The sequence below is a fragment of the Giraffa tippelskirchi genome, chromosome 12 (genome assembly GCF_054371585.1).
Source record: "Giraffa tippelskirchi isolate mGirTip1 chromosome 12, T2T-mGirTip1v1.2.pri, whole genome shotgun sequence".
Lineage (NCBI taxonomy): Eukaryota > Metazoa > Chordata > Mammalia > Artiodactyla > Giraffidae > Giraffa > Giraffa tippelskirchi.
Genome location: NC_137286.1, coordinates 63,741,570 through 63,755,876, shown reverse-complemented (window position 1 = coordinate 63,755,876; position 14,307 = coordinate 63,741,570). Strand labels below are relative to the sequence as shown.

At 35.5% G+C, this 14,307-nt stretch overlaps 1 protein-coding gene across 11 annotated transcripts in view; it reads left to right on the top strand.

The window, feature by feature from the left end:
- LOC145530550 (uncharacterized) overlaps positions 1-6,623 on the top strand; it is a 149,230-nt gene extending 142,607 nt beyond the window's left edge. For all 11 annotated transcript variants that reach the window (XM_081552084.1, XM_081552080.1, XM_081552089.1 and 8 more), the window contains 4 exons: positions 1,633-1,764; positions 2,075-2,203; positions 4,082-4,195; positions 5,117-6,623. The gene's annotated coding sequence lies outside the window, so the exon portion shown is untranslated. The remainder of the gene's footprint in view (positions 1-1,632; positions 1,765-2,074; positions 2,204-4,081; positions 4,196-5,116) is intronic.
- The last annotated feature ends 7,684 nt before the right edge of the window (positions 6,624-14,307 follow it).

The following is a 14,307-nucleotide window of genomic DNA, read 5'->3' as shown; positions in this document are numbered from 1 at the left end:
CTATTCCCACAAGGTAACAAGGATAGAGCTCAAGTTTCTTATGAAAATGTTTATTCCTTCCCCTTGAGATACAACATGAAGGAAAGTCTCATCCTTAGGGGCCTGGATCACTGATGTGGGATCTAGTCTCCATAACTGAATAGGGCGGATAAGTGATAACTTTTGGACTTATACCTTCTGAGGCGAGCAGTGCCATATTTTAGAAACTCATGTGTATCAATAATTGCTATAATAATTGATCTCATTTAAAAATCTGAACAAAATGAGTTAGATAATCACTTCTGAGACACTGAGGTCTTACATAGATAGCCACCCTAAGAAAAATATTTAAAAGGAGATCAGTGATTTCATTTGTATGGTACCAGGAAGAACTGTGATACTGGAAAGTTTAGCTTCTTGCATGCATTAGAGGAACGGAACTGTACAATTTCTCAGTTCAGTTCAGCTCACTCAGTCGGGTCCAGCTCTTTGCGACCCCATGGACGGCAGCACGCCAGACCTCCCTGTCCATCTCCAACTCCCAGAATTTACTCAAACTTATATCCATTGAGTCGGTGATGCCATCCAACCATCTCATCCTCTGTCGTCCCCTTCTCCTCCCGCCTTCAACCTTTCCCAGCATCAGGTTTTTTTCCAATGAGTCAGTTCTACACATCAGGTGGCCAAAGTATTGGAGCTTCAGCTTCAGCATCAGTCCTTCCAATAAATATTCAGGACTGATTTCCTTTAGGATAGACTGGTTGGATCTGCTGGCAGTCCAAGGGACTCGCAAGAGTCTTCTTCAACACCACAGTTCAAAAGCATGAATTCTTCCGTGCTCAGCTTTCTTTGTAATCAAATTCTCACATCCATACATGACTACTGGAAAAACCATAGCTTTGACTAGATGGACCTTTGTTGGCAAAGTTATGTGCCTGCTTTTAATTTGATGGTGAAATTGCAACTCTTTGAGTGTTTAGCTGGTAGTATGAATACACTTGTAGTCAACAGACCCTGGAGAATTAGCACATGAACACTGAAAATTCTAGAAATGGTTGTACCTACACTTGAGCCATTCACATAGTTGTCTGAGCTGCTGGAGTCCTCTCTTAAGGGCTATTGTCAAAAATACAAACATAATGAATTTTTATTTTTCTTCAGTAACTGAAACAAATATTTGGTAATTGAAAAGTAGTTACTGTATGTGAGACCTTCACAGTATAGTTTAATTTTCTTGCCAACCAGTCACTAGGATTGAATCATTGTTTCTTTGTTTCTTTTTTTTTTCCATCAACCAAGAGAGTTACACATGAGTACTGGCTTCAACTACATACTACATTAAACATTTTCAGATGTGAAATGATTAAATTTCCAGTTCTTGTTTTTAGTTTTTTTTTTAACGTGGATTTCCTTAGCCACTTTTATGTACCCCAAGTGGAATTTATAATATGCTTAAAGAAAGATCTAAGAAGACCAATGCCTTAGAAAAAATATTTCTTAACAAATATGTTCCAAAGAGTGAGCATTTATTGTTTTTGTCATGTTGACTGCCCAATGAATATCTTTGATGTATTTCTTATAACAACTTGTTACTAGATATTCCACTAAGAACATCTTATTTCTCAACTCCCTGACTTCCTTTGTGCTTCGTAGACTGGAAGTGATGTTAGAGAGAAGGGATATTTTGCTGCTTGGAATTTCACTGCCACCCCCAAAGAAGTGCTGTTTTCGTCACTTGGCACGAGCTCCTTTCTCTGGGAAAATTCACAGCAGTGCTTTCTAGAGGTAATATCCAGTTGTAATAATTGTATGTTGCTAGATTATTTTTAGTATGTTATTAAGCAATTTAGAATTTTATTGCTTTTATGAGGTGTCTGTTAATCCAAAGAGTGTGAAGCATTAATAATCTGGTGAGTCATACGAGGCACTTTTCCACCCCCAATTTTTTCAGTCTTTTGAATAATATCAGAAATATCTCAGAAGAGTGATAATATGTATTACATGAATATACATAATGAACATTCCTGTCTTGTATATGCTAACAAATGAACTCATTCTACTTCTCATCTAGATGCACATTTATTCTTTCCCACAGACTGACATGTTCCAAAAATTAGGTTTCATATGGATGAGCTTGTTCCTTCGCCTTGAGATGAGACATAAAGAAAAATGTTAGAAATAATTCTGCCTCCATCCTCAAAGGCCTGTGTGAATTCTCACAAAGGTAAGCATTTTGTCCTAAAGGATACTGATATTCTTTTAGGGGATTACAGTGAGAGTGAGAATCTGTCTGCATTAGTCAAACATGAAACTGGGTCACTGATTGTGTTTGCTGGTCTCCATGACTTATTAGCATGCCTGTGTGTCCAGTGGTGGTGGGATCTTTAGTGTTTAGTGACACTCACATATCTCAGGCTCATAGTTGCTTTTATAAACATGCCAGGGCCAAAGACGGTTTCAGTCATTGATCTGTTGGAAAATCTGGACCAAATGAGTGATAGAATCATTTCTCTGAAACTAAGTTTAAGATAAATAAAAGGTTAGGTAACAAAATTAGTGTTACGCTGAAATAGATTGTGATAATTTAAGGTGCCTCTTATAAACCCTAGGGTCAATGTTAAGCAAATAACTCAAAAATATTAAAAAAAAAAACCTACCAATTAATTAAAATAGTGCAATAAGAAGTGTCTATTTAATACAAAAAGGCAGCTTATAATGAACAGAGAAACCAAGAATATATAAGACATCTAGAAAATGGATAGGAAAATGGTAGACACAAATCTAACCACATGACAATTATATTAAATTTAAAAGAGAGACACTGGAAGATTTCATTTAAAAAATTAAACTGGTGCACATTGTTTCTAAGAAATATACTTCAGAACAAAATACAAACTGTTTGAAAGTAAAAGGCTATTAATTATATCATGCAGAGAATATCCAAAGTAAATAATAAATTTTGAACAAAGGTCAAAGACATAATGGTAAAACCCAGCATAACTGTAGGGAAAACTCATGAAACCAAAAGCTAGATTTCTGCAGATTGATGAAATTGACAAGTCTCTAGTTAGACAGGGGGCTTCCTTAGTAGCTCAGCTGGTAAAGAATCCACCTGCAATGCAGCAGACCCCAGTTCGAATTCTGGGTCGGAAAGATCTGCTGAGAAGGAATAGGCTACCCACTTCAGTATTCTTGGTCTTCCTTGGTGGTTCAGTTGGTAAAGAATCTGCCTGGAATGTGGGAGACCTGGGTTCGATCCCTGGGTTGGGAGGATCCCCTGGAGAAGGGAACGGCTACCCACTCCAGTATTTTGGCCTGGAGAATTCCATGGACTACAGTCCCTGGGTTTGCAAAGAGTCAGACACGACTGAGCGACTTTCACTTTCACTAGTTAGACAAGACATAAATCACTAAACTTAGAAATTAGAGAGGAAGCATCACTACTGATTCTGTAGATTCCATGAGGAATGCTATTGTTTGTCTCATTTTGTTTTCCTGAGGGATGGTGCCTGTAGCGGAAAGCAGCAATCTGGTTGCACTTTAAACTCAGTAACATGCTACTGATATTTAGACTCACATTGCTATCAGCGAATCTCCCTCTATAAGATCGTTTACTAAGTTACTTCTCAGGTTTTTTTTTTTTTTTTTGTATGATTGATTCACCAAATGGGGTTTTAATGTTAATGGCGTGATGCTTTTAAGTTCATTTTTGTGACACAAGCTCCTAATGGGTTATCATAGAGTAGGCTCTTAACAAACTTTTATTGAGAATAGATATATGAGTAGATGATATAGAATGATCTTATAAATAACCTGGCCGTCTAAGCAGAACAAATAATAAACGATAGAAAAGAAACATAATTTTCAGTGAGATCCAGGTAATTCAGTCAGTTTTGGAAAAGCACCAGACAGAAAGGCTCTGATACAAGATGCTGATATTGAAATGTGTAGTGTTATGAGCAGCTAGCTGTAATTTCAGTGCTGTATAAGAGAACAGGAAGCAGCTTCCAAGTGAAATCAGTATGGAAAAGGGGTGACTTCCCAGCTTCACCTGAATCGCCTTTTTCACTGGAAGTGGTGTTTCTCCCCCTCCACCCCTCAGAAGATGACTTCCTGGGAGCTCTTTTGGGCGTGAATGATACCAGTAAAGCCCTGGAAGAAGCCTCTTCAGACAGAGCCCTTTTGCCTCCCTCTCGTCTGAGGGCTGCCCTCGAAGGTAAAGATTTTGTCAGAATAGTCCTTGCTTTCTAGGAGCAACCACGTCTGGGCAGAAAGTTAGGTATTAATTTTCTGAAGATTTATGTCTTATGGCTACATTCTATCTGAAAGGATAGATTGAGTAATGAGTTAAAAAATACAGTTTTTCTTATATACCTTCATAGTTTTTCTACATCTCGGTTAGTACATTTACGGTTAATATAAAATATTTCCTTAACTTTTCTTAGCTAATAAACTAAACTTCTCGGGCTTCCCTGGGGGCTCAGATGGTAAAGAATCTGCTTGCAATGCGGGAGACTGGGTTCAATCCTTGGATCAGGAAGATCCCCTGGAGAAGGGAATGGCAACCCTCTCCACTATTTTTGCCTCGAGAATTCCATGGACAGAGGAGCTTGGTGAGCTAGAGTCCATGGGGTCACAAAGAGTCAGACACGACTGAGCAACTAACACACACACACACACACACTAAACTTCTTTGCTGAATCTGTTGTGTTACCGGAGAATTATTATATTCATGAGATACAGTAATTCTCAGTAATCATTAGACTAAAGGGTAGACAAGTAGTTTTGCCTGAAATAATTGATTCAATGAATGAATGACCTAGCACCTTAGTGAGTCAAATTCAGAGGGAAAGAGATAGATAAAAGTCTGAGATAGTTGGAGATTCCATTTGTTGGCCAAGCAAAGGAGAAAAAGTATCACCAGTGTTTGGCATCCTTGATTTTAAGAAATCTTAGTCATTTTTCTGGCTATAGCAGGTACCCAGCTTCTGCAAATGTGGCTTTCTCTGTGTATTCTGGGTAGATTTGTTCCAGAACACGTAGAAGAAGAGTGTACAAGGACTTCATAGCCCTCGGACAGGCTCCTGAGAAAATGTGTGCCTCACCTTTGCCAATTTTCCCCACTATGTCCTTGCAGGTGATGACCACAGAGACAAGGTGGATTTGTTACTGTAGGTGCCATTACTTCTGCCACCAGCTTCTCCAATACAGTGACACAGTCTTCTTTGTGCATGGAAATTCTTCTCTTTCCTGTGTTGCAGTGGATACCTCCTGCAGATAAGAAATGGTTAACTGAGAAATGCTCATGTTGGGATATCATCGATGAGACTTTAATTTGTGCATGGTGACTGTTTCCCTTGCTTCTACTTGACTCAATCCCAGGAGCCTCAGTAGAGGAAATAATATTGCACAAGAAACTCAAAGTGATGGAATTGCTCAGTACTCCCATAAATATACATTTATAATTTTCATTTGCCATGTAGTAAATTTAAAAAATAAGATCTATTAATTTTTTTCAAAAATTCAAAGCATATCTAAACATCTAATACATAAATTAAGTGCCCTTTTTTCTACTAATCCTATCTCTGAGTTTTCCTCTATTAAGGGAGTTGTGTGCATTCTTTAAGGAGATAGATGCACACACACAGATGCAAGCTATTTTAGGGGGTTCTGGAAGTAGAGCTATAATGTATACATTATTCTGCAAATTTGCTTTCATTTAACAGTTTTTTCAATGCCCTTTTTTCTGTTTCAGTAATACATATCTGTGTCATCTATTGAATGACTGCATGATTGTTTTGTACATGAAATATAATTAAATGTTTCAAACATTTCTTATTCATAGACATTTATGTTAGTACCAAATTTCTGTGCAATGAACCTCCCTATATATCAATAATTTGCATTTGTCTATTATATCATAATAAATTACTTAGCAGTTAAAATACTGGGATTAAGTATATGCATATTTCAAATTTTGAAAATGATCGCAAGATTTCCTTAAATACATGGTAACAACTTGATCCTCAAATGACAATGAATGAGATTGCCAACTTTCCCACAATCTCACAGATAATGAATTTTTTGAATATTTGAAATCTGCCAGTGTGATAGCCCAAACTGTTGTCTTAAATTGTATTTCTTTTGTTTTTGAGTTTGATCATTTTTTTCATGTGTTTATTGGCCATCTGTATTTTTTATTTTCTTTTTATGTCCAATTTTGGGACTGCGGGGAGGTTTTAGTCCTTCACTGATTTCAAAGAGCTCATTTATTATTGGGAGAATAAGCTTTGGATTGTCACGCATTACAGATATTTTTTACACACTTTTAAGCTTCATTTTTGTTATAAGAATGTATTTGATTGTTATATGTCCAGGTATAACCATGTTCACTTCTATGGCTTCTGAGTTCATGTCATTTTGGAAAGATATTTATACTGATCCCATAGAACTCTTCACCTATGTTAACTTCTAATTCTTTTGTGTTTTTTTAATTCAAGTTCTTAAATCACAGAAATTTTTTATTTGAAATCTTAAAGTTGCCAAGTTATTTGCCATTACCTGCGATTATTTGCCAATAATTGCCCATTTATCTGTAATGCCATCTTGCACATATACTGTATTCTCATCGGTGACTGACTCCATTTTTGTTCTGTGGGTCTGTGTGTCTCTTCTTCTGGCTCCTGTCTCCTGTCTTCTCGTTAGAAGAAGTTACAGTTTAGACTGCAATTTCATCAACTTTTAATAAATTAATTTAGGGGAGAATTGGTTTTTAATAATAGTCTTCCTATTTAAGGACAAGGTATGTCTTTCTTTTTATTCAATAATTTTAATTATTGTTAATATTCTCACTTTGTGGCAGGAGTATCTTCTTTCAGTTTATTTTCTTACTTGATAATTTTTCTGTATCTGAAAAGCTTTGTGTTGTTTCAGGGGTAAGTGGTCTCCTTCCTCTTTTTCATGGAGTTTCTTTTTTTTTTTTTTTCAAATTACATACTAAATCCTTTTTGAAAATACTGATAGTTGTGATTCTCCTCTCCCAGATTATCTGGATTTTAGTTATGTTGATAAGATTTACTGACTGGTAGTTTCAGAGCACTCCAACAGTTGTGGAAATATCACCCACCCTTGCTTTAGTTAGGTTTTAATGGAACCTTCTTGGTTTGACCACCATGTTGTTTCTGGTCTATTATGCAAAGACTCTCAGAGACAGCTATGAGCAAGCAAAGCTGAGTTTATTAAAACTACAGCAGAAAGGGAAAACAGCACTTTGACAAGGTTTAGTAGTATTTCAAAGGCAGGAAATTAAGGCCGTGAGGGATGGGATGATGGTTTAAGGTCGGATTTTCAAGGCAGGAAACTGTCTTGTTATTTAGTCACTTAAGTCATATCTGACTCTTTTGCAACCCCATGGCTCCTCTGTTCATGGGATTTCTCAGACAAGAATACTGGAGTGAGTTGCCATTTCCTTCTCCAGGGGATCTTCCCAACCCAGGGATTGAATCCACATCTCCTGCATTGGCAGGTGGTTTTCTTTACAACTGAGCCACCAGGGAAGTGAGGAACTGGTTAGGAGTGGGCAGAATTCATCCTGTGAGAGTTTAAACTTGGCGAAAGAGTAAGATGAAAACATTGACTGAATTTAGATAATCAAATTTTTGTCTGATGAATGAGCTATTTCCCTATGTGAATAATATGTTATCAGTGATAGAAGAACTGTTTGCGTAGATGAACAAACTGAGTGTATTTGTTGGTCTACAGTTCTGTCTTGTTTATAAGACCCTGCTGGGGTGGTATCAGGTCTTAGTTCCAATAGGTAAGTTATTTTGATGTAAATGGTCGCAGTCATCAAAATGCTAATTTTATATTTGAGATTCTTATATATTATGTTAGGTAAAGTCTCTTACCTTTTATATATTTCTTAAGGAATTTTAATCAAAACCAAGTAGTGGATGTAACCAAATGCTTTTTGCATAAACAATTATATTATTCTTTAAACTTTTATCATTGTGAAATAATCCATTTTTAGTGTTGAAATTTTTTTATTCTTTTTATTGTTGATTCAACAAACTCCTTTTGGTTAAAAAAGTGTTGCTTTTTAATTTACTATTGAATTATGAGTATCTTAGTTTGATTTGGAATTTTTGCAGGCATACTGCTAACTGAAATTGATCTGTAATTTTATTTTTTGTTCTATTTTTGTCATGTTTATATATTGGATTTTCTGATTGTGTTTAAATAAGTTTAGGATTTTCTTTTTCTTCTATGCTCTAGAATAGGTTGGAAAGCTTTAGCTTTCATCAACAGTTAAGCAAACACATCATTTAAATCATCTGAACTTTCCTTTGTTTTTGGTGTTTTGGAATAGAACTCTCCTTTGCTTTTAGTGGTTTTCACATTTTCTATGGTTACTGCTTATTTTTTGTTTTACACCTTACATTTAACTTGTTTCCTAGTAGAAAATCACAGTCAAGTAGATTTTTAAGCACAGTAGAATGAAGTAATACAACATGTTCATTAATTTCTCTCATTTCAACTAATATCCATTTTCATCCAGTTTTGGTTATCTCTGCTATGTCTTTTTTAATGTAATGAATTTGACTCATGGATTTTTAGTATCATTAACTGTCCGTTCCACTGTTCCCCAGTCAGCTCTCTGGTATTACTTATCAGTGTATCTTTTTAATGTTTTAATTTATTTATTTTTTCTACATTCCCCTGTGGTTTTTTTCCTAATGAATTCTTAAACATGTGTAATTCATTGATTTTAAATTGTTCTTGGTAGTGAAAGACTTTCTCTGTTCTGATTTTTATAAAAATTCATAATTAACACATTGTAAGCATACAGAGTATAAGGAGAAAAGAACTATGACCTTGCAAATACCAGTAATCCAGGTTCTACCACATTTTGCCATATTCACTTCATGCTGCTTTTAAAGTATTTTTAAATAAGTTAGAGAATTCATAACACTGATTTCCTCCAGAAGCATTTTAAATTTTTATTTTCATTTTTAGAATCATAATATATGTTAAAAAATTCAAAATTTACAAAGGGATTTTCAGTGAAAGGTAATTTACCTTTTCAGTTCTATCTTCCATAGCCATCCAATTTCCCTTTCCTGGAGACAGCTAGTGTTATGGTTTCTTGTGTTTCCTTTCAAACATATATATACACACATCACACATACACATACATCCCAAAATGTGTGTGAGTATATACATAGGTACATACACCCACACATACTTTCGTAATGTTCTGTACTTCCTTTTATTTTATATATTTATGTAATATATAAATATTTTTAATTTTCTAACAGATATATCAGTAATGAGAACTTTCTTACTTTTTAATATTTATACTTTAATGCAGGTAAAATTTATATAGTTAAATGCATGCATCTTAATTGTGTAATTCAATGAGTTTTCTTAAAAGTATATACCCATGTAACTGTTACCTTACTCAGGAGGTGGAATGTTTTTATTACTTGAGAACTTCCTCTACTGCTTCCTTCCTCCTAAGCCTAATTCTGATAGGAGACAATATTCTATCATCATAGATTAGTTTTACCTGTTCTTGCAACTAATTAAATGGAATCACACAGTATATGTCTGATTTCTTCCACTTATCATAATGATATTTAGATTTATACATATTATTCCCTGTACCAGTAGGTTTAAATTTTTTCTATTTAATTGTAGAGTAATGTTCCATTGACCAGGACTATTACAGTTTATTATTCATTCTCCTGTTGATGGGCATGAGGGTTGTTTCCAGTTTTTAGCTATTTTGAATATGTTGGGAAATCTTTTATGCAGTTACCTAAAAATGGAATTTGCTTGATTGTAAGATATAGTTTGCTTAATTTTATAAGAAACTGTCAAAGAGTTTTCTAAATAGGTGGAAACTTTTCACACTCACCACCTGTGACATATGATATTTTCTACTATCCATCATCACCAACATTTGAGGTTGTCATTCTTTTACTCACTTGAGTAAGTGTGAGATGTTATCTTATTGTGACTTCAGTTTACAGTTTGGTCACTTAAGAAGATAAATTTTTATAAGATTAGCTGCCAGTTATAAATCTTTGGTAAAGTTTCTGTTTATTTTTTCCCAAAATTTTATTTATTATTTTGAAATAATTTTTAGACTTAAAGGAAATTTTCAAAAATAGTACAGAGAATACTTGTAATTCTTTACCCTGATTTTCTAATGTTAGTATCTTATAAACCATGATTATAATATTAATACTTACAGCAATCTTTGAAATATGTAAATACTATTGGTTAGTCTGAAGACCATAATTTTATTTTATTGTTTACCCTGTGGATGTTCGTCACATTGTTTTTTTAATTAATCAATTTATTTTAATTGGAAGCTAATTACTTTACAATATCCTGGTGGTTTCTGCCATACATCAAGATCAATCAGCCATGGGTGCACATGTGTCCCTCCATCCTGAGCCCCGCTCCCATCTCCCTCCCCATCCCATCCCTCTGGATTGTCCCAAATCACCAGCTTTGGGTGCCCTGCTTCATGCATCCAACTTGCGAGGGTAGTCTATTTTACATATGGTAATACACATCTTTCAATGCTGTCCTCTCAAATCATCCCACTCTTGCCTTCTCCCACATAGTCCAAAAGTTTGTTCTTTACATCTGTCTCTTTTGCTGCCTTACATATAGGATTGTTTACCATCTTTCTAAATTCCATATATATGCATTAATATACTGTATTAGTGTTTCTCTTTCTGACTTAACTTCACTCTGTATAATAGTCTTCAGTTTCATCCATCTCATTAGAACTGACTCAAATGTGTTCCTTTTCATAGCTGAGTAATAGTCCATTGTGTATATGGAACTCCCTTATCCATTCATCTGTAGATAGACATCTAGATTGCTTCCATGTCCTAGCTACTGTAAATAGTGCTGCAATGAACACTGGGGTACATGTGTCTCTCAATTCTGGTTTCTTTGGTGTGTATGCCCAGCAGTGAGATTGCTGGGTCGTATGGCAGTTCTATTTCCAGTTTTTTAAGGAATCTCCACTCTGTTCTCCATAGCAGCTGTTCAATTCAATTCAGTTGCTCAGTCGTGTCCAACTCTTTGTGACCCCATGGACTACAGCACGCCAGGCTTCACTGTCCCTCAGCAACTCCTGGAGCTTGCTCACACTCATGTCCATCGAGTCAGTAATGTCATCGAACTATCTGATGCTCTGTTGTTCCCTTCTCCTCCTGCCTTCAATCTTTCCCAGCATCAGGGTCTTTTCCAATGAATCAGTTCCTCACATCAGGTGGCCCAAGTATTGGAGTTTCATCTTCAGCATCAGTCCTTCCAATAAATATTCAGGACTGATTTCCTTTAGGATGGACTGGTTTGATCTCCTTGCAGTCCAAGGGACTCTCAAGAGTCTTCTCCAACACCACAGTTCAAAAGCATCAATTCTTTGGTGCTCAGCTTTCTTTATAGTCAAATTCTCACATCTATACATGACTACTGGAAAAACCATAGCTTTGACTAGATAGACCTTTGTCTACAAAGTAATGTCTCTGCTTTTTAATATGCTGTCTAGGTTGGTCATAGCTTTTCTTCCAAGAAGCAAATGTCTTTTAATTTCATGGCTGCAGTCGCCATCTGCAGTGATTTGGAGCCCCAAAAATAAAGTCTGTCATTGTCTCCCCATCTATTTTCCATGAAGTGATAGGACCAGATGCTATGATCTTGGTTTTCTGAATGTTGAGTTTTAAGCCTACTTTTTCACTCTCTTCTTTCACTTTTATCAAGAGATTCTTTTTAGTTCCTCTTCACTTTCTGCCATAAGGGTGATGTCATCTGCATAACTGAGATTATTGATATTTCTCCCGGCAGTCTTGAGTCCAGCTTGTGCTTCCTCCAGCCCAGGGTTTCTCATGATGTACTCTGCATATAAGTTAAATAAGCAGGGTGATAATATACAGCCTTGATGTACTCCTTTCCCAATTTTAAACCAGTCTGTTGTTCCATGTCTGGGTCTAACTGTTGCTTCTTAACCTGCATACAGGTTTCTCAGAAGGCAGGTGAAGTGGTCTAGTATTCCCATCTCTAAAAATTTTCCAGTTTGTTGTCATACACCATCAATGGTTTAGTATAGTCAGTGAAGCAGAAGTAAATGTTTTTGTGGGATTCTCTTGCTGTTTCTATGATCCAGCAGATGTTGGCAATTGAATTTCTGGTTCATCTGCCTTTTCTAAAGCCAGCTTGTAGGTTCATCTGGAAGTTCTCAGGTCATGTCCTGTTGAAGTCTAGCTTGAAGGATTTTGATCATTACCTTGATAGCATGTGAAATGACCACAATTGTGTTGTTGTTTGAACATTCTTTGTGATTGGAATGAAAGTGATTTTTTCCCGTCGTGTGTCCACTGCTGAGTTTTCTAAATTGGCTGGCATATTGACTGCAGCACTTTAACAGCATCATCTTTTAGGATTTTAATTGGCTCAGCTGGAATTCCATCACTGGATAAAATGCTTTAAAGCTTCTTTGTAGCTTTCTTTAAATCTCATGGATTTTGCGCAATTTTTGCTTTATAAAATCTGATACTATGGTATTTACCCTTAATGGAGTCAATTCAATTTTATCTTCCTGTGAATTGTAATCATCTTATTTTTCTATTGAAAGCTCTTTTTAAATCTCTGGTATGTTATTTTGAAAAGCATTTTGTTGCATTATATTTATAAATTTAATATCACTTTTTAGATAAGATGTTATAATCTTATTATTCTCATTTATATGACAGGCCACTGCTGTTTTTATTTGCATATACCATTTTATAATCCTCTCTTGTTTTAAAGTGACTTATGATGTTTTATATGACTTTAATCTGTTTTTATGTAACTTGTGTTTCCTCCATTTTACTCATTTAGAAGATATATTGCATGTGTGTTTTGCTTAGGTTACAAACATACCTTTAAATTATATGGTGAAGCAAACATATTTTTTAATTTGATCAACTTAATAGAGGCTTTCTTTTTTGAAAGAAAAAAATATCACACATCTAGGGTGTGTCTTCTAATTATTATCTCCCAGCAATGGACAGGTATTTGGGATTCAGTGTCAGGTTGCCTATTTTAGGACAAGGGGAGTCTGGTCACTGTACTCTTCTTTCCCTTCCAACCCAACTTTGGGAACTCAAGGAACATCTAGTCCACCCTCTGTCCCTGCCCCCAATCCTCAAGAGCCCAGCTCATACACTACACTCCATGCTTAGTGGTCACAACTATCCACTGGGAAGCAGCATTGACTCCTTTCCTGTGAATGATCCCATTATCTATTTGGTAATGCCTGTTCCCACCACCTCTATGCCACAGCATTGCACTGGGTTTAGGGCAGCCAAGAGTGGAGAAGAGACTTGTATGATACTGTATGATATCACTTAAGTGCAATTTAAAAACAATACAAATGAATGCACATGCAAAATAAAAACAAACTCACAGATTTAGGGGCTTCATTGGTGGCTCACTGATGAAGAACCTGCCTGCCAATGCAGGAGATGTGGGTTCAATCCTTGGGTCAGAATGATCCCCTGGAAGAGGAAATGGCAACCCACTCCAATATTCTTGCCTGGAGAATCTCATGGACAGGGGAGCCTGACAGGCTATAGTCCATGGGGTCACAAAGAGTCAGACACAACTTAGCAACTACACAGATGGATTCCTTATTCATGTAATAAAATAATTAATAACTATGACAATAAATGTTTTTATTATTAAGTGCACAATTAAAGGTGATAGATTGTGTGCTGAAATGTTTGTAAATCTTGAACTTTTAAAATTTTCCAGTTAACCCGTATGTTTTAGAATATTACAAATTTGACATATAATATATGTAATATATTTTATATATGTGCCTAAATTGTGAACATACTCATACTGCCTTTCTCAAATTGCTCTTTTAAATAATAAATGTCTTCATAAATAGATAAAGCAGCTTGGAGTGAACAGATGCTGGGAACAGCAACAATAATGGTAGTCATTATAATAACTGATTGAGGCAAAATTTGAACCCAGATATATCTTGACTGCAGAACTATTTGCTTAACCATTTTACCTCGATTCTATCCACATCCTTGCTTCATTTTGTTGGCATAATCTCAGATTTTAATCCTCTAGTTACATATTGCATTTGTATAACTATCTTTAATTTTAATATCCTTACAAATATATTACACAAAGTCAAATTAGTGAATTTATTTCATCATTGGATTCTATTTTGTAGTTTCAGATATACTGTATAATCAATAATAATTACATATCAAAGAGAATTTGGTTGTCACATCTTGCTCCATGGTA